This window comes from Pogona vitticeps, chromosome 10 (genome assembly GCF_051106095.1).
Source record: "Pogona vitticeps strain Pit_001003342236 chromosome 10, PviZW2.1, whole genome shotgun sequence".
Lineage (NCBI taxonomy): Eukaryota > Metazoa > Chordata > Lepidosauria > Squamata > Agamidae > Pogona > Pogona vitticeps.
Window position 1 is genome coordinate 1993843 of NC_135792.1, and position 21529 is coordinate 2015371.

At 44.6% G+C, this 21529-nt stretch overlaps 1 long non-coding RNA gene across 1 annotated transcript in view; it reads left to right on the top strand.

Annotated features, from left to right (window-relative positions):
- Positions 1–6928: 6928 nt before the first annotated feature.
- The window catches only part of LOC110076278 (uncharacterized), a 28710-nt gene continuing 14109 nt past the window's right edge, over positions 6929–21529 (top strand). Inside the window, exon 1 of the long non-coding RNA XR_012081290.2 lies at positions 6929–7065. This is a non-coding gene — a long non-coding RNA (uncharacterized LOC110076278). The remainder of the gene's footprint in view (positions 7066–21529) is intronic.

The following is a 21529-nucleotide window of genomic DNA, read 5'->3' on the forward strand; positions in this document are numbered from 1 at the left end:
GGGTTGATATTCCCATTCTATGATGCTATCGAATGGGGTGAGGTAGGGAGAGGCTATACTGAGAGTGACCCTCTCTCTCAGATGCAAAGGAATGAGTTAGGCTGCAGCAAAAGGCTTGGAAATTCAGTTTGCCATGGGGAGCAAGAGAGCAGGGGAAGCCTATCCATTTGTCGCTGGTAGCATGGTTCTCTCCTTGTCGGCAATTAAAACAGTGGCAATTAAATTTGGCCAGATTACTTGTACGAAAATGAAAAAGCTGTAGTTTCAAGCAGTCTAATTGGGACGTTGAAATGTGGCTGAAAATAACTGCTTCCAGAAGGCAAAGATCCCCCACCACTACCATTGTGTGAATTTTGGAGTCCTGCAAAAACTGGTGTATGTTGTGCCCTTTGTTTTCGCCTTCTTTATTAGAGTTCATGGCGCGCCATGAAGAAGAACAAGAGAGGGCACACCTCCAGTTATCATTCTCATCTCAGAACTGCAGAAGTGGAAGACAAGCACTGTCTTAGTTCCTGGCACACCATTTGCTGTGGGACTGTGGAAAGGACACATCTGAATTAATATGCTACTTCACATACTGGATCTTTGTTGGAACAGCCCAGAGGGGAGGAGGGGGGGAATAAAATAAAAAAGTTGGTTCCAAGAGGAACAGCAGTCTGCTTACCAACAATCGCCACGAACTCTAATCTAGTAGAATAAAAGCCGCTGAGCCCATAACTTGTTACCCCATGCTGGGAAGACACCTACGGTATATATTATTACTGCTAGCAACAGGCCTGTGAGTAAGACGCCTTCTCCTAGCTGCCACAGTAGGGGAAAAAACAAAAGCTGAGTGGAAACAAGTCAGAAATGAGTTTTGTGTGTGACATGGGGAGCCCAGCTTAATAACCTTACCTTTTGATCATCACTAATTTCCACTCTCTGGGCCAAAGAAATGAATTTGGACTGTTCCACATTAATATAAGAGATGACCTCTCAGATCTTGTTTTTTGTTCAACACGTTCACTTGCACGTACCAGCAATCAAACAATGGAAGGAAGGGGAGGAAGCAGTGAGGATTTGCCAAGTCCCTTTTCTGACAACTCATACTGGATTTCTGCAATACACAATATGTTGTTTAGGGAAGCTGTGGGTTATGGGCTTAATCCCTCTTTTGCAGTTACATTCATAGGCATAGGATGTTTGGCCTAAGATACAAAAGGGGCAGGATTGGATCCTGCAGAGAAATATCAGTCTGATGTCTCTGGTGCATTTCTGGTTTGTTTGTGTTTGGGGCAAGGAGTGGCCATCATCCTGGAGTCATCCTGAAGGTTGCTCGGGATCTGAAAGGGAAGATTCTGGTTATATGTATTGAACCTATTTGATTCCTGCTGCTTTGTAACTCCAAAAGTAAGTACTACACCATTCAAGGCCAGTAAGGTCATGTTGTTGACACCCTGAAGACACCCACCTTAGTCTCATATTAGAGGCTAAGAAGTTTCAGGCCTGGTTAATTCTTGGATGGGAGACCACCAAAGATCTCCAGACAGGGCTCGGAAAATAATTATTGTCCAAGAAAAATGGGGGGGGCATATTTGGGATCCACTGGGCTAGTTGGCCTAATGGTCTGGTTCGGTTTAAGGCAGACCCCGGTCTTCTTCTGTCTTCTGAGACGCATTGAATGCATCCAGTTTTATCCAGCTTTGAAAACTTAATTGGATTTGGCCTCCTTAATGTTTTGGTAAGATCTCACCAGTGGGTGCCAAGGTTCTTTTGGTAGGGTCAGGAATTATTTCTGCCTGAAACTTCAAAAAACCTTTGCTGCCAGTCATATTTGATAGTCCTTGGCCTGGTAGTCACAGGATCTAAGATAATTTCCTATGTTCCTACATCATGGGCCTATAGGATTCCCAGAGCCTATAAAAACATTACTTTAGAACAAGTCTAGAGCCCATGCTGACTGGCTGATTTTGGGAGGAGCAAACCAAAATGCAGTGTTCCTAAACTCTGAGAATTCAAAGTGAAGACTCTGGCACTTCTTGCCCTATGTTGACCTATGACCTTGCCTGAACCTGTTGCCCCAGTCCAGCTCCTCTGCTATGCACTTGTGGGATTCAGTGTGCATGTAGAGGTCATGTCCTGATGTTGGAGGCAACGAGGAACATAGATTATTGAATCCCAACTGGCTGATGGTTGTATCAACAAGATACATTATGTCAAGCAGCCCTGTTTATATGGGAGTTCTCCTACATTTGTGGATCTACCTGGCCATGGTCCCAGCTGTTTTGTGGTTAACAACATATATGTGTGATCCAGCAGAGAACAAAATGGAAATGAAACCCATAACCACTCTTCCCCTCCTCTCCCCCCAAACAACCCACAACAGCCTGCAGATGGCAGAAATCCAACATATGTTATAGAAGAAAATGTTTAAAAAACTCACTGTTTCTTACTTCAAAGTATTAGCTCAGACCCTTAAGAAAGCAGAATTGCAGAGGGATCAGATAGCAACATGAGGCTGTTTTTTTACTATATAGTCTGCCATGAAAGTGATGCCAAACATTTTATTGTATAGGATTGGCCGTTGGTTTTAAACATAGACCTTCTGTGTTCTCTTTTAATCAAATAAGTCTTTTAAAAATGTTATACATGAGCATGGGATGTGATTTTCAGATTTGGGATGGATTCTTTGCTCTTCAGAGTTCAACAAGTGTTGGCCAGTTACTGCCAAGTTTTGTTGTTGTTGTTGTTGTTGTTGTTGTTGTTGTTGTTGTTGTTGTTGTTGTCATCGTCGTCGTCGTCGTCATCATCATCATCATCATCATCTTAGAATTGCAAAGCTGGAAGGGATGCTATCAGCTGCCCAGTGGCTTATGTGAAATTATGGGCCATGAAACATCATCCCCACATCAGTGACAAGCAATGTTTGTGGTCAAAGAAATTTGAAAACAGCCAATACACATTGTGGATGCCCATGATAATAATAAAAATATCCTGCTGTCAACTAAAAGGGCAACTATTGAAAACCACCCTCCTTTCTGAGATGGATTTTGTGGCTTCCTCTGAAGGATTTATCTCCAAATTGGCAATCTAATTAGTAGCTTGTGAAAGAAGTTAGAGGGCCATCGCAGGTCCACTGTGAATTGAGAAAGTTGTTAGAGGATAAGATTCACATGTCTAAAGTACCTCCTCTGTTTTGACCCCTTGCTTGCTATGAATGCAGGCTGCTGGGAAACAAAACATTGTGGAAATACCTACACACACATGCACCCCTACAGTGTACTTATGCTTTATAATTATGACCCCATATGGAAAGATCAGCAAGTGGCAGTCCATGGGCCAAATTCAGCCCACAAAACCCATCTCCGCTTTGTCACTCCAAAGAGAAGAGTTTTCTCCTGAGGGAGTAGCTCCTGTTGCCCTGGAATACAATCTCATTGCCTGCTTCATGTCAAGTTATTTTAACATGTCCTTTGTCTCTAGCCCCCCCTCCTTTCCAGGTTGAAGGTCGTTTTGCTTTTTTAATGGGCTGACAGATGAGTAGCCACATGGAGCAGGACAGCCAGCCTTGTCATCCAGGGTGGTTCTTTCTTTAACTGGAAGCAGCAGCATTATTTTCATGTCTAAGTGATGGCACCTTATTAGGGTAAGGAGAGCTCATTAGCATGACCATAATTGTGTCTCAAGAGTGCCTGTTTAAACACGGTTTTTCATGACTTGTAAATGGACATTAAACACTTGCTCTGGTTCGTGCGGGGTGCAGGCAAGAAGGTGGAGTGATTCTCCTTCTTTATGAAGGAGATGCAACTTCTTCCCTGCCAAGACCACTCCTTAACCAGTCCTGCCTGGGAGATGGATTGTTAACTTTGTACCCTTCCCAGCAGCTGCTGTTTTGTAAAGGAGAACTTAGTACCAGGCCACTTGATTGGGATTCTCGCTATCATCATCCAGATTGTATGAAACCTTTCTGGTGTGAAATATAACAGGATTGGGAGGGAAGGTTCTTTCCTTTCCACAAGCAAACTGGGCTGTGTCTCGAGAATCAGGCTACAATCCACAGAAGTTACTGCCAAATAAAACTTCTGAATCTTGAATGTGTCACTGGTTGCTTTGAGTGCAACAGATTAGCAGTGGTTCCTGGTGACCCTGTTTCAGGGGTACTGTGAATCCGCTCCAGTTGTTATTTGACTTGTCAAATGAGCTGTCCAAGGTACTGGATCCTATTCCCAGAAGAAGTGTACCACTTTGAACAACTTCTGTAAAGTGCAGAGTAAAACCTGTAGCAAATTCAGTGGCCACCACTGCTAACATGACCACCCTTCTGAAATTCCTGGATTTTCCTTGCAATTATGAAATTGCAAGAAAAATCCAGGAATTTCCTCTCCCCTCTCCCTCGGTTTCCATGTGGACAATGGTGAGGAATCTTTCAGAAGGATCTTTGGACTTTGTGATCCCTCCCTAAATAATCCCCCATGTGGCTCCTTCCTTTCCTTTTGCATTTGCAAAAGGACTGAGAGAAAGAGGAAAGAATATCTTTTTTTCGCATTGAGATTGTTTTTTAAAAATATATACGTCTCTGCAAACAGCTCGGAGAGTAAACATCCCATTAACCCAGCACGCCTTTAATGCGTGGCGTCTTAATAATAAAGGCTGCAGCAAGCACGCAAATCCAGCGTTCACAGAAGAAAAGGCAAGGGGAGTGTGCGCGCGCGCGTGTGCATGTGTGAGGGTAGGGGAGCTGTCCAAGGCGGGTGGCAGCCGGCTCCTGAATAATGCAACGGGGCACTAAATTTCGGGTGGGGTGGGGGATGGCGGGGATGGGACCAGGAGGGTCCTCTTTCCCTGCTTACCCCCGCCCCGCCCCCGCATCCGCCCACGGTGTGGCTGCTTAGCATCGGGTCACCTCTGTCGCTCCATCTCTTCCCCAGCGGGGTCACTCGTCTTTCTCAGAGAGCTTTGGGGCGGGGAGGGAGCCAGGCAGGCAGGCCGGCCGCCCCGGGGCAGGCGGACAGCGTCTTGAGAGCCCCTCTCACTCTCCCTCCCTCGCTCTCTGTCTGATGCTTCCAGGGCAGTTTATGTCGCTTTGCGCGCGCCCCCCCCCCCCCAGCCCTCTTCCAGGCGAGCCTTCCTCTCAGCCCAGCTCGCCAGGCCGCAGAGATCGCGGAGAACCAAGCAAAGCCCTTTCCCGGAGGGCGAAGGCCATCTGGTCGCGTGTGGATGGGGCCGCCGTGTTGCAGCACGCACCCTTCACTAGAGTGCTCTCGGGCTGCCCAGGTCCTCAGGCCACCTGATTCGGGAAGGCCATCCCCCTCTCCTCCTGGGGCAGCGACCACTCTCCGCAGCTCCTTCCTCGCAAACCCCGGGTGGAAAGGGGAGGGGATGAGACTTAGTGCGCTTTCCCCCCCCCCCAACGGCGCTCCTTTTCGAGGGTACGTCCTGTGCCCCCCCCGCTTCCCTTTCTGGAGGGTCGCCAAGTCGCCCACCCCCCTTTGCCCGGGTCAGAAGGCGGCGGCTGAAGCTGTTGGGGAAAGAGTCGGGGGGATGAGGTGTCTGCCTGGTTCTCCCGAAGCCCGCCCCGGCTGGGCTTTGTTCCCTTGGGTTCTTCCTTGTCAGTTTGGATGGGGCAGGGGCCAACAAGGGGATGTGGCCTGGGCGCCCCAAGAGGCACCCCCTCCGGTTCTCGGAGGAAAGAAAGACGGGCCCTCGGGATCCTTCCGACGGCGCTCCAGCCCCGCTGGGTCGGGCCTTAAGAAGCGGATCGTGGCCCTTGACCCGATCTGACCTTCTGGCGGCGCCAGTGGTGGGGAGTCTCCGGGAAAGGCCCCAGGAAGAGGCGAGTCCGGGCCGTCGGGGCAGGAGGCGCAGCGGGAGAATATCTTCGGGCTCCGCTGGCGAGCCCTTTGTCTCGCCTTTGCCAAATCCGCTAAGCCTCGGCCTGCGGCTCGGTTCGGGCCAGCCTTCCCTGCTGCCTGGGTGCGTTCCGCTTCCTTCTGTTCTCCGGCGGCTCAGCGGGGGGGGGGGGGGCTTCCACGGGCGGGGTTAAAAGGGGAGAGAGTTTTCCTCTTCCCACGAGGAGTCTGCCCTTTCCGTCCCCAGGCGCCTGGAAGCGGCACAGGGCTTCTTTTCCGAGCTTCGCCGCGCGCCTCGTCTGTGCACCTTAGTCGGGAAAGCCCGGCTCTCCGATCCAAGCAGCCCCTTCGGCCCAGGCGGGCAGTGAGGCCGAGCGAGCCACCCTCACTTGACGGGTAGCAGGGTCTCGCTGGACTACAAGGAGACCGGCCGGCCGGGGCCTGCTGGCGAGCGGTCCTTTGGGCGCCCAACGGAGCTTTCCTAGTTTTACTTTGGCCAGCTCCAGGCGCGTTTCTGCGCTTATATTGCCATGTTTGTGCTTTGAGTATATGGGCGACGGAGGGAGGGGGGGGGAGAGAGAGGACAGTGGCCTTTGGGCGAGGAGAGGGAAATGGGCCAAGATGACTCCCATGAAGCATCTCTTTCTCCCAGCCAGCCAGCCAGCCAGCCAGCCAACCCATCTAGGATAAACGAGGGCGCGCGCAGGATGAGCGGTTTTCTCTTCGGGGGTTCAGACGGGGGTGGGTGAGATGGGGTGGGGGGTTGAAGGAGACATCTTGGCTTTGGGTTCTCCTCCTCCTTTGCAAAAGCCTGGAGCGGCGTGACCCTCCCCGCCTCCTCTGCTCCCCAGCCCCCCCCCCCCCGCCTTGGCGATGAGAAAGAGGAGGAGGAGGAGGAGGAAGCCTGGGCGGCGGCTGCCTGAACATGGGAGAGAGGTGTCTCTGGCGTGGGCTTGTTTGTTTGTTGGTTGCCTCGCCATGCCCCCAGGGTTTGCCCCCACCCCGCCGTCTCCTCCTGACGGAGCTGGAAGAGGAGGAGGAGGAGGAGGAAGAGAAGAGCCACAGCCCGGCCGTCAGTCCCGCCGGACGACTCGCCTCTCCTCCTTTCTCCCCGATCGGCCACGGGGGTGTGCTTCTTAAGAGCCACACCACCACCACTATCACCCCCAGCAACAGCGAGAGGAGCGGCGGTGTCCTGAACTGGAGCAACCGCCGGTCCCGACCGGTCCGCGCCGAGGTAAGGCAGCCGCGCCTCCTGCCTGCTCGCTCGCCGGTCCCGGCCCTCCGTCCGGCTCGCTGATGATGCTGTGAATATGCAAATGAACGGCCTGCCTGACACGTGTCTGCCGCCTCCCCCTGCCCGCCCCTCCTGCCTGACTGCCTGCCTTGCTTCCCCCTCCCCACCGCTCCCTCGCTCCCCTCCCTCCCGGCCTTTGCGCAGCCCCGGCCGCCGGCCGCCGCTGCTCCCGCTTGCCTAAGTCGAAGCGGTGGCCGCGGTTCTGTTTATTTGTTTGTTTGTCTATCGACGGCTCTGGCTTCATTTGCATGCCAAAGTGGCGTGGAGGGAAGAAGGGGCAGGGGAAGGGGGGGAGGAAGGTGCGCGCGCCCCGCCAGATGACCGGACAAGCATGCGACAAATTAATGATGATGGGGATGATTGGACTTGCAAAAAGTGGGGGGAGGGAGAGGGGGAACGGGGAGCCCCCTCCCGCAGAGCCCCCTTTAAAATGGGGCTGGCGAATGATTGCTCCGCGTCTCCTTCCTTTCGGGGGCGGCGGGTGTCGCTAATGAGCGTGGCAAGTTTCTTCATTAACCTCCCTTCAACTGGCGCTGCCCCTCCGAAGGAGCGCCTTCTCCCTCACCCCAGACCTCGACCTGACGAGGCTAAGGCGTTAATGAGGGCGGGGGGTGGCTGAAATATCCTTTCCGAGAAGGAAACTTTGAGTTCCGTCAGAATCGGTGTTGTCCTTTCATTCCAGGGGCGCAGGAGGTCTTTAGCCCTCCCTTTTTTTTAAAAAAAAAAATCTTTTTCGGAGCCCCGCATCCCTAGAATGCCCTTTCTTGACAACGGTTTTTTGTCATTCGCCTTTCGGGACAATCAGGACAAGCCCCGGTGCGAAGGAACTGAAATCGGGTGCTTAAAAGCTGGGTCGGAATTGTGGTTTGGATAAAGGGAACACTTGTGTGTGTATGTGGTTGCTGTTGCTGCTTTCTCCTTTTTTGTTTCTGCGCCTCCGGGGTGTTTTATTTGCAAGCCTTGAAACTCAAACGAGGCAAGGCGGCTGAGGCAGACAGCCGGATGCTATCCCAAGCAGAATGAAATAAGAGCAAATTGAAAAAAGAGAGAAAAGAGCAAACATTTATAGTCCTTGGGCTTCAGATTTTCCGAGCACATTTCCATTTCTCCTTTTTCCTGGCGATCTTCCTGCAGTGCAATGCAAAGTATAGAATAAAGCGCCTTATCTTCAGTTCCCCGCCTCCAACCCGTGCTAATTTATTAAAAATCACAGAGAAAAACCCAGAGCAGCTCCCCTTTCTTCTCACTTTTGGTTTGAGATTGGCTTCTGCCCGTTTGGAGGATTTAGAAAATAATTAAAAAAAAAGAAAGAAAACAAGAGGCCCCAAGTACACTGCTGGCTCAGGGATAAATTAAAACCAAAAACAGTTGACTAAACAGAAGAGGAAGGAAAAGAGAGAGAGAGAGAACCTGAAAGATTGAGAAAGAAAACCAGCCAAAGCAGTGTCCCACCTGGCCTTTTCTGGCCACTTTTTGCTTGGATTCTAGCCTTCTGGTGGCCCTTCTCATAAAATGCCCATGCTCACATGCTAGGGTACAGTGTTCTTCTTTGCTGGGATCATGCCCAGGGTTTGTAAACCTGCCTATGGTCTGTTTGTATCTTACACAGTGTTGATTCCTGATTTTATGGTTTCTACACAGGGGCAGGGTGGGGGTCAGTGGGAGTGCTTCATCAGGAGCTACTGGTCCAGGCCAAAGGTCAGACAGCCAGTGCCCCGTTGGCTGGCTCTTGAGGCAAACACTTGCCTTTGCCGCCTGTTGCAACTGGTGTGTGTACACAGCCCTCAGCCTGCCTCCGCTGGTCTGGCCTTGATGTTGCCCTATCAAAGAAGAAAGTCTGGGATCTGGGTTGTTGCTATTGATCCGCCCAAGGAAATCATTAGGCATCAGTATCAATCTACAGCTCAAGGGGCTGGGGCGCTTTGCTCGGGAACTCAGACGGCCAATTTGCTCCGATTAGACGGCAGAGCCTGGAGGTGTCTGATGAACAGATTGGGTCTTTATCTCGGTGTAGGAGAGGACACTGGCCTGCACTGAGACAGCTCAGCAGTTGCAATGTGGGGTGTGTGGATGCATGTGTACATGGTTTGCTTGAGCCAACTGCCTCTTTCTTTGGGTTCAGAAGGGGATTTCTGGACTCTGGTCCAGTCCCATCTGCATTTCCATCTCTCCCTGTTAAGTGTGCTGAGAAGTCAGGAGGAACACGTACCAGAATCCATTCTGTTGTACACCTGGTTACAATAGATACACAGTCAGGGAATGGCATTATAGAAACATATTGTTCTTGGGGCCTTTTGCCATATTCTCTGCAGTCCACATACCAGACTTAGTGATTTGACATTTGTAGAGGTACCTTGGATCCTTTTTTAGGAGGAAAGCAGGGTAAAAATATTTTAAATGAATGAATGAATGAATGAAAATGACATGTCAACAGTCTCTCTCTCCCCCCCACCCAATTCTTTACAAACCACAGAATTGTTCTAAAGGACATTTTCACATCTTTTTGGAACCTCTGTCTGAATTAATGCAATGAGGGTAATTTTTCCAGACAATCTATTATTTGAGGAGAGGGAGAGAGAGAGGGCAGAGAAGCCCAGGTTTAAGATTTCATCTTTCTGTGGTATAATCTCACGGGACTCTGCATGGTTTCGTCCAGTTTTAATGACTCGGAACAAGGCTCAGTCTATGCCTGCATAACATCGTCATTTTGTGATGACTTGTATTGTGAGAAGTTGTATATGGAGAGGGAGAAATGTTTGATTTCATATTTATGGGATGGTAAGAAAAGAGAAGAAAGGAAGTGATTAGCTCCCAATTGCTGCTAGAAACTAGATTTTGCTGGCCAGCCTGTCTCACTGCTTCTCTCCTAGCATGGGCCTACCTCACAGCCCCCTTCTTTGGCTCTTGACTGGGTCAGCCCTTCCCCTGCTATTAAAATTTTAATCTGAAGCTGTAACAGGTTCATCTAGGTCCCAGGCTCAGAAGAGTCAGCATGTCTGCAGATTGAGTCACTGGCCGGTAGATGTTAAATCTACTTGTGGGACGCAACATATTTTGCATCGAGGATTGGCCTCCTGAGCATGTGAAAAGTGTATTCTTCCAGTCAAGGCACCCACAAGTTTGTTCTATGAAGAAAATTAGGTTTCTCTGTTGTATAAAAGGCATTCCAATGTTGCTTTAAAAAGAAGGGGACACTCTTGTACTCAGGCGCCAAATCTGCCGTAGGAAAACAGTGGGATTTTAAAAAGAGAGCATATTTTACATGGCCCCTGTTTGTTGTGGCTTTGCATTCACTTTCCCTATTTCTAGAGGGGATCTATCTTCCCTATTCATTCCATCTGACATTTGTTTCTCTCACCTAAACATTGGTGGTTCTAGTAGCCAAGTACATTTCTTTGGTGCCCAAGACTTGCTAGTTTAAGTTATCATCATCTAACATATACCCAAGAAGCTTTGATTTTTCTGTTCTGTGGGTAGAAGACAACTGGAAAGTTATCAGATTGAGTTTTTGAAGAAAACTGCCCTGGTTCATAAAGAAATATTAAGCACTCTTCTAATTCAAGATTGCACATTTCAGTTCTCAGTATTTTTATTCACAGAGGATTCTCTGTAAATCAAAACATTTATTTATTTAACTAAACATTCTCAAAATGCAATCCACAAAGGCCAAGCTTTAATTGATCCTTCTTCTCCAAATCTTTACAAATTGAGGTGCTAATAGAAGGGCACATCAAAAATATTTAATTGTTACTGAATTAGTGCTTCAAACTCAGGTCAGCTTTGTTTTTCTATATAAAGATCACAAGGCTGTGGAATGTGTTTTTGTTGTCTTTGTGTGTGTGTGTTTTAATTATATTGTCTGGAATATTACAAATGTCTCTCTCTTTTATATCTCTGGCTGTGTATGGTTTAGTTTAGGGTGGATTTCATATGTGAATTCCTCCCACCCCATGAAACAATTGATATGGTCTCAGCATGCTGGAGAGAGTCCGGACAGGGGGAAGCCTTTAGATTAATAGTCAGTGTCTCATACACACAAATTTGTGCTAGGGCGCTACTGAGAAGGTGCGAATTACTGACCAGATGTGGAATAATTCCTAATGCTGTCGAAGGGTTCATTTTCTCCTCTGCATGATGGATGAGGCATATGAACTGTTTTCTTGAGTTCATTAAAGTGCATCATTCTGTTAAGTGTTATTAAAGTCTGTCTGTCTGAAGCTACAGGAACAATATCTTCCCTTTCATTTCACTAACCTCATTAATTTTTTTAAAAACCCTACTATACCTTCAGGTGCTTCCTTTCTTAATATTCATTGTCAAATATGCATTAATTTTATCAGAACATTCCCCCTTTTAAAAAATAGCCTTCATTCTTAAATGTAATTTCAGGAATATACAATTCCTAAACTCTCAAACTGAAAGCTTGGTAGGGCAACCTAAAGAGAACCTAAAGAAGCATTTAAAAATAATAATAATAAAAATCCCCAGCTATCTCTACATAGAGGGGAGACACAATCTTCCTTTTAAATTTGGAAGGTCATGATGCAAGGCAGAGAAGAAGAGAACAGCATCACGCTGATAGGAACAGATATATCAGTGGTGAGCTCCCCCACTAAGATGTTGAATTGGTTTTCCATCCATCCAATGCAAAAATATTTTTATTTCCCAGACATGGTCCCGTTCCCTTCCAATACTAAGCAAGGGAGACAATATGAGGTCAATTTTATATTTTTTGAAGGCAGGTATTCTTCTTTTTTTAAAAAACTTGTGTAGCTTCACTTAGTCATTTTCTTCTAGCTTTTTTAATCTTTATTCTTTGCCTTTTTCTTGGGGCAGGAAGGCAAATTGAGCAGGGGGTGGGGGATTGGTAAGTTTAGCTGGGAAGGCAAAGATGCATGCCAGGTACTCATTACAGATGGATCATATTAAATCAAAAGTAATTTTAGCCAAACGGGAGAATTCACTTTAAAGGTTTTCTAACCTTCCTTAAGAGCCAATTTTTCCCCCTCAGAGCCCTGAGATAATAAAATACAATATAATTTATGGAGCGCTTTCCATGGGTGCACATTCCTGACTCTCTCTCTCTTTCTTTTACAGTAAGATAAAACATACCAGTTTCTGGGATGGTAATCAAGACAAAACAAAATGCAGCTGATCATAAAGCTACTTAGAAATGCAACATTCCTTTTGAAAAAAGACATACCTGGAAAGGGTCCCTGATACCCTTTTATTAATAGAATTAGAGAAGTTTGAGACACAGCTGGCAAGAAACACAGCTGGCTTTTGAACATTTAATTTGAGATTTGAATAATTTTCCAGGTTGAGCTAGAATCATGAATGCCATATAAAAAAAGATTGCTCCCCACGCCTAAATTGCATGACTTCACAGATGTGCACATAGATCTGAGGAGAGGGAAAAAATTACACCAATCAGTTTTTAATACCCCCCCATGTCACCCTTCAGTCAAAGAAGGAAAAAAAGCCTGCTTAGTAACATTTTGGGCGAGTGGCTTCAGAAAGGTGCTAGATTATAAACATCTGAAGGAAATGAAAGGGGGGGGCTGACCAACCCTCCCACAAATTCTTTCCAGATTTTCATTCCTGTTCTTGCTTTACCAGCAGTCCTTCTTTTCTCAGAACAGAGGGAGGGAGAGGAGAGGACAGCGAGAGGGGAAGGAGAAGGAAGGTTCTGTTTCTGATTAAGACTCAAAGTCAGATACACTACATTGATAGAAGTTACTAATTTTCAGTGGACTAATTTGGCAGGCCTTGAACCTTGAACCAAATTCACAAGTGCCACAGGCTTTCTCTCCAGGAATGGGAGCCAAGCATGGCCCCCTCTGATGTTCCCTTGAGGAGGCTTCTTCTTTTCCATATTTCCGCCTTGGCAGCCCCCCTATCCAGAACTGTGATTTTCTTGGGAGCGAATGGTATATTCCGATTATTTGTCCAATGCATCATTTGGGCACTCAGTTTTTAATTCTTTACCAAGGACAATGAGCAACAGGTAAACTGGATATATCAAAGCAGACACTTTTACAGTACATGGGTTTTTTGCCCATGAGCGGGCAGCTAGTTGCAGCCTTCACAATGGTGGAATGGGGAAGGCAGTGTTTTGAAACATACCTTCTTCTTTCCTTGAATAAAAATACCTCTTTGGTCAAGGTTAACCAGAAGACACATCATATGTCAGGGAAGGCATGTTCCAGTCTACATCATGTTAGGAAATGATCGTGCTGTGAAAATCGTTTGCTGGAACGAGATGGTTTGGTTTTGGATGTACAACAGGTGCTCCTGTGTAATAGTAATGTAATTCTGCATTTTGTGGTCAGCGTCTTTCTCCCTATGCCTCACAGTGTGTTATTTAACCAAGGAATTAGGTGCCAATATGTACATTGTATATTAGCTGTCCGCGGGAGCCACACTAGCTTTGAGAAACAAAAAAGGCTGACACCCCAAGACCTCTCCCTCATCCACTCTTGCAGCATCTTCCACTTGGCCTTGCCATGTGCTTTTCTGAAAATCTCCATGCTCCCCAGTAAAAGAGGAGAAAGCAAATGGCACCGAAGAATGCAGAGCCGATCACAGCGCTATGGAAACTGCTCCACAAAAATGTGGAACGAAAGCTCAGCCGAAGTGTGGTTCATGTATTGTAACAGCTGTGACAGCCTGGTACCGTTTAACACTTGTTCTATTACGAGAAGGAGGGGAAAATTCAAAAGGAAGCTTGATTTATAAGAGGGACGTAATAATCTTTCAGATGTATAATATAACTACTGCCCCTCTTTAAAACAAACAAACAAACAAACAAAAAAACCCCAAAACCAGCCCTTCCCTTTTCCACAGTGTCGAATATGGTGTATATTCTGCTTGCCACTAGGGAGATTCCCCCCCCTCCATTTTTTGGGTTGAAAAAGGGTTTCAAGGGCTTTTTCATAACCATTATTTTCAAACTGTGCTTGGGGCCTAGCAGGGACCATCACGTAAACATGTGACGCTTTATGAAACCTCTTTGTCTTTTTCTTTTTCTTCGTTAGAAATGATAACGTTTTGTGGCACTGTTAAGGAAGGAAGGAAGGAAATTAAAAAGAAAGGATGACCCTCCTTTGGGCCCTGCTCTTGCTGAGGTTTTTTCAGACCATTTATATGGTGGTCAGCTAATACTTGATTGCAAAAATGTGCCAAAACATTTGCTGTGTGCCCCTGATCTAACACAATAAATATGCAATTCAAATAATAATTCTGCTCCTAATTTTAAGTTTATTGCCATGCATGTAGCCATGCATGTATATGAATATTTGCTGTTATCCTGAGATCTGTTCTTAAATATTTACTATCTGCTGTTTTTGTTAAACTGTTAATATAGCTGTCCTTTGAATTAAGGCAAACTGTTTAGTCTACAAATAAGATGATCTATAGAACAGCCTTGTTGCCTTGGCAGGGTTTTGCAGTTTTCTTCCTTTCTTCCTTTTAACAATATATTGAAAACTGGTGTTCCGTGGGACTTGGCCTCTCACACCCCTCTGTTTCTCTCTGGTTCCCCACCATATACTAAAGATTGGCATAGAAAGGCCCATTTTGTGAGCAAAGAGCAAATGAATGTGTTTTCTATCTTTGTGGGCAACTCACCAGCAGTAGTAACATAGTTCATTTATGTATATATGTATTTAAAATATTTTCTCCCCACCTTTCTCCTTAAAAAAGACCTGTATTTAGTGCTAGCAGCAATGAACTTAAAAATACTAGAAAGGGTCAAACAAATATGGTACTAAAAAACAAAAGCAGCATATATATATATATATATATATATATATATATATATATATATATATATATATATATATATATATATATATATATATATATATATATATATATATATATATATATATATATATATATATATATATATATATATATATATATATATATATATATATATATATATATATATATATATAGACACACACACACACACACACACACACACAGAGAGAGTATATAACCGGAGTTTCCCAGAATTAAAAGAAAATCATATAGCTGAGCGGATGGAAACTTTCTGGCTGTCCTTCATGCAAATTAGGCAGGAATGTAAATAAACACTGGGCTCTTTAAAAGGTTTTTTTTGTGGGGGGGGGCTGCAGCAAATTTATTCCATGCATGTGGATGTTGGACATGGGCTGCCTTTTTGCCCGGCTTTGGCCAAACCCCACTGGAGGCTGCTTTCACACTGTTGAGGGATATTTCTGGGTGGAATCCACACGTCACCCTCTGGGGAGCTAGTGTCCATCGTGCAGAAGTGTGCCTATAATGTTATCCTTCCCGTAAAAGGCTGGAGTGGGATGGCCTCACAGGATCACTCACAGCATGTCAGTCAACTGACTGACACACATGGCAAATAAGAGGAGTAAATAAAGTCCCCTTTCTCCTTTCCTCTCCTTTCCCCATCCCCTCCACCCCCACCCCCAGGTCCCGGCCAAGAAGTGTAAATAATTTAAACTCAATCGCCAGAATTTTATAATTTAAACTCAATTGCTGGAATCAGGAGGTTAGATTGGCCTTCTTCCTATTATCCCTCTGCCGACAGCTGAAGACCCACCTTTTCAGGCAGGCTTTTAATAACCATGACTGAATCCCTGAATGTCATTTTTAAAGTTAAGATAGCTTTTAATGTTTTCCCTGTTTTTACTTGTTCAATAGTATTTCAATCAGTTTTATAATTTATTTTTTTTAATGTATAACTTATTGTATTTTTAATTCTATTCTTTTTAATACTGTGAGCCATCTTGGGTTGCCTTATTGGTAGAAAGGTGGCCTATACCTAAATCAAACAAACAAACAATTAAATAGATAGCATTTAGTGGTGAGGACATGACAGGCTCAGCCCAGATGTGGGAAATGCCATTGTCTGAGCAAAGAAAGACTGTCAATGCATGAATGAATGAATGAATGACTTAATTACTTAATTAATAAATAAAATAAAACAAAACAAAATTAAAAAAATTACCTGACCACAAACTTAGGGGGCTCAGAAACATGAAAACCTGTTTGCCCTAAGCCTCGTGGAGAAACTGCAGAGAAGGGCTGGTTCTGTCTTCCTCTCATTTTGCTTTCTGTTTTGCTGCCTGCTTTACTCCCACCTCTCCTCAGCCCACTCCTGCCATGTATGAGAAAGTGCTTGGGGGGGGGGGGGGGGAAGGAGACTGCTGCCAGGCTTGCTCTTGAAAGCATCACACAGAGTTGTCCCTTCATGTATATTCGTACGACCCAAGTGGCCTTTCTCTTGTGCAGCTTATCCATTTTGTGAATGAAGAACAGAAAATAGTTCCCTGTCCCTCTTCTGCTATGTCACATCGACCGCCCAAGTGGTGGCATTTAAAAACACGGCAGCCTTTTCATTTCAAAACACACCCTGAATTGGGGGGGGGGGGGAGAACAAATGTGTGGTCCAGCTCCTTTAGAAAGAAAATACGCAAAAAATGGCCAGAATGGCTTACCCCATGTAGTGCTATATATAGGAGAGCCGGAGAGAGGGAGAAGCAGATGTGGCGAGGGCTGACGGAGCTGGATGGAGTAAGGGTTGTGGCCAGAGATTAGGAGAAAGATTTTGTAGTTGATTCATTGCTTGATTTCAACTCAATTGAATGTCAAATGCTGACATCTCAGGAAAAAGCCTTGTGGCTTCTGAAAGGCTAAAAGCGATCAGTGCTGAAGAGACGAGTGGTTTCGAAAGCTTGTGCTTTTTTTGTACTTTTTTTCGAGGAGGATTTTAAAGGAGACTCTGCAGATCACAGATCAGGCTATGAAGCTTCAGCTGGAGAATATTGTTGTCTGACTCCACCAAATTAACTGTGTTAATTTGTTTTCAATCTCTTACCCCAGTCCACTAAAGCTTATAACAGATGGAACCTTCCAGCCTTTCAAGTGCCCAGGCAGCCCCTGGGTTTTTCCTGCAACAAATGGCACAGCTACACCTTTGCCAGCTACAGATGCTAGCAGGCCTTGTTTAACTGACCTCCCTTGAGTAATAATGAGCTCTCCCCCACCCAACTGTGTTCCTCTGAGCATCTCCATTTGGATGGAATGGGTTATTTTCTGTGCATGGCAGGATCTGTGCTGGACCAACCCAGACTCTGTCTGTAAGCTTTTGAGTCATGTCCAGACTTCGATAGTTCCCCCGCTTGCTCGGTCTTATGGCGAGGCATGTAAAGGAAGCCCGGGTACTATTCTCATTTGCTGGCTTCCCATTGTTCTTTTGTTTTCCTTGCCTGATGCTCCTTTGTCACCTCCTTGTTTCATTCTTCTCTGGCTCACTTTCCAGTCTTCCTCCGCTCCGAATTCTGTTTCCCAGGCTCCCTGCTAGGTCCGCCCTGGCTGCCCCTCTGTTCTTCGCAGCCTTTTTCCTCCTCCAATGTGTTATGTGTTAAATCGTAACAGGGGCAAGAGCTGAAAATATAGTTACAATTTATGGAATAGTAAATTATCTCCATCATCCAGTCATCTTCTTGTGTCTCGGACAGTGGACTGCAGTCTTGAAGGGGGCCATGCAACGGTTGTTTTTGTGGCCACAGATTCTGTTCTAATGGAAATAATGACAATAATAATAAGTCAGTGGTCATTGTGTTGGTGTGTGCAATATGCAATAAGAAAGGTAAATGTCCAAATATAATAACTATGGTTATAAAACAAGAGTTGTGCAGCACCTCCAAAATTAAATTATTTATTATAATCTGAGCATTTCTGACACACTGCTCAGTTCTTCAGATGCCATGTGACTGTATTATTTTGCTGCAACAAGATGAACACATCTACCCTTTTGGAAATTGCTGCTATAATTTATAAAGGTTCTTTATAGGGCATTCATTCTAATCTTCCATTGTGTCTCCTCCCTGACACCCCATCTTACTTATATTTCCTGGCTCATGTTACGCCAGTCCTTACACTGCAAGTCTCTGGGCTGAGACATGTCTCTTCACTGTCTGCATGGTGCTAAAATAAACTCAGTGCCCTATAATAATTGAATGCTATAATTTCCTGGATGCAACCCATTAGGATCATGTACCCCAGCAAAATAAACAGGAGATATTTGAGCGTCAGTTCCCATTTGTATGGAAAACAGGATAATTTTTGGGTGGATTGTGCCCAGTAACAATAGCTGAAGAGTGCTCAATAAGTATTTGTTTCCTTCCAGAGATTTCTCTCCCTTCCATAAAAAATGAAGAATTATTGGCCTTCATTTTTTTTTGTTTAAGAGAAGCTGGATCAGCTCAAAGATCAACCTGCTCTGACATTCTCTTTGCATAGGGCTGGCTAACCAGATGTCATCAAAAGTAGTCACTGAAAGACCCAAACTCTATGGATTAATTTAGCCCTTTTAAAAAGCTGTCCAGGTTGGTGGGCATTATTACAGCTTGTGATAGCAGATATGATTCTTCATTGGTATGCTATGTGGAAATGTGCTTCCTTTTTTTTTGTTACTAGAAAACTCCTGTCTTTTATATGCATCATGTCCCTCTCTCCTTCCTTTCCTCTCCCCAAACTTAACAGATCCAAATTATTTATTTTTAATTGATTTATTTCATTTATATTTTGTCTTTCCCCCAAAATTGAGATTCAAGTCAATTTACAAGATTAAAAAAGATGCAGATTAAAAAAGGCAAACAAAATAAGTGAAAAATTATAATAATCTTTCCCTAACCTGTTGATCATTTTGGTTGCCTTTTCAAACTGCACAATACCCTTTTCCAGGTATGGTAGCAAACATGTACACAGAATTCTTGTATTCTTGTACCCATTTGTAAGTAAGAACTGCCTTTGAAAAAGGCAGTATGAAGTGAGAGAAAAACATTTGTACTGTTTCTTTTCTATGATCTGTCTTGGTGGCGAATTAAAAACAGTCATTCCTTGGAGAGCATTTTCCCTCAAACACCCTAAAAAGGAAAGCCTGTTGGCACAGAAGATAAAGGCTTCAAAACTAAAATAAGTCTTTTTTTAAAAAGGGAAAGAAATAAAACACACACAAAGAGGTATTCACCATTTCTTCCAAGTGTGTTCATTTGAACCCAAGCCTAGACATATTGCTTTAGAACTTCTTGCCTTGGAACTACTACTGAATGATGATCCTTTTGGGAGAGATTGTAGCCTGGTTTTTTTCTGGCTCAGGTCAGCTTTTCTGCACTTTTAGCCGGCTAACCGCTTGTGTGGTTTTTGTAGGACAAGCAACAGATGAGACACCAGCTTCACAATTAGAGATGGAACTCCCTTAAAAACACAAGGATATTTTTTTCCTACCTCAAGATTTCACGGCTCCACAATCTGCAAAACTAGTCTGTGTTGGGGGATAGTTGTTTTTTAATTCAAAATATTTGTAGACAACTTTTCTCCTAAAAAGGACACATGGTAGCATACAGTTTTTTAAAAGAAACAATATTAAAAGTTTAAAACAGTAAGCCATTACAATATTTAAAAGAATTAAATGATTATATTAAACTAATAAAGACAGTACTAAAACATATTAAAAACAACAAAAACAGAACAATTCTGTTTAAAAAAAATCTCTCAGATAGCCAGTCACTAAGGGAAAGCCTGCCTGAAAAGAAAGGTCTTTGTCTGTTTGTTGGAAGGACAGCCAGCCTGGCCTCCAGTGGGAGGGAGTTCCAGAGTCTGGGAGCAGCAACAGAGAAGGCCCTTTCCCGTGCCCCCACCAAATGCACCAGGCTGATCATAAGGAGATAAGTACAGAATTTAGTTGCAAGTTGATCGTGCAGACAGGGCAGCTTTGAAGGATTATTTCTACCCTTGCTTCAGTTTGTTAGGTTTTGATGTTCTAGATGTATTTTAGAGCTATGCCAGTGAACTATACAGTTTTTCTTGAAAAGCATATAGGACTGAAGTGACATTATACGGATGATTTGGGGAAGAAGAAAATGTTGTCAGTTTGTTTCACACAGCAGAAATTCCACGACCAAGGTACCACCCTGACCCTCATAGAAGACTTGATGCCATTGTTATGTTACCTAGGTCAACATTTGGAAAAATTTCTAGGTTGGGTAGCGTTTCTCTGACAGCCTGTTGAAACGAGCAAACAAACAAACAAATGAATGAACAAACAAACGAGCCTAGTTGCACTTGAATTATAGGTGCACATAATAAAGTGGCGCTGGAATCCAGGCAGGCTTATGCCCAATAACATAACATGATTAGAAGACACCTTTAAGAGAGAAACTTGCCCCTAGCAGGAAGGTGCTCAAACAGGTGCCTAGGTGTGTCAGGTGGGACATGTCTGACGCGTGAGTAAGAATCAGGGCCACATAGATCTTTTCCCAAATGTGAGGTCCAACAGCTAGCTTGTTGTGGTCCATTGCTGAAGCTTGAGAAAAGCCAAGAGGCTCAGCATCTAAGGGGGTGGGGGATGCCGTGCTGTCACAGCAGGTGCTCTAGGCAGGCGTGGCCCCACTTTCTCTTATTTGACATTTGGGAACTTGGGGAGCTGCCTCTGTCCCTGGAATGCTGTTTTCCTTTGAGTTCTCCTCTGTCTATTAGGTGTGCTTGAAAAGAGCAGGGAAGAGATCTTTCTAGGAACCCAGCATTAGGAAAGGAAGATGCTGTGTGATTCCAGAAGCAGACCTGGGCACATTGCAAACAGAACTGATACCTGCTCCTGGGTCTTCTCTCCCTCTCTTCACTTCTGGTGGAGACTGCAAAACTGGGTTTATTTCCAGTTAATTTTCACCCGTTTGAACAAGGAGATTCTTTTTTTTTTTTCGAGTAGGTTTTGGCTCTGCTTCTCCAGTAGATGGCATTGTCGCCCGTTCGGTTAAGAACAGCTGGGAAAACCGATCCGGGGAAGCAGCAAAGGCGGATACTGCCCGACGGCTGCTTTTTATTAAATGGCTAGCCCGGTAGTTATCGATAGATAGATAGATAGATAGATAGATAGATAGATAGATAGATAGATAGATAGATAGATAGATAGATAGATAGATAGATAGATAGATAGATAGATAGATAGATAGATAGATTCTTGACTTTCTTTCCTTATTTTCTCTATTTTTATTTATTGTAGCTGTTGTTCGTACTATTTATGTATTTGTTGTGTTATATTGTTTTATTTTATATTGTAAGCCACCTAGAGTGGTCTGTTCGTCCAGATAGGCGGGATATAAATCAAATAAATAATAATAATAATAGGAAGTAGCTAGATTCCTCCCCTTACTTGTAACTGTAAACCACACACAAACAATATATAATATATATATTGTTTGTTCTGCATTGCAATTGTGTTTTCTGATATTATTCCAGTTCAATACAATCCAAAGGAACCTTTATTGCATAGAAAAGTTAAAAGCATACAGATAGAAAAGTTAATAAAAAATTCTATTCTAGTTTTTGTCGTTGTTCTATT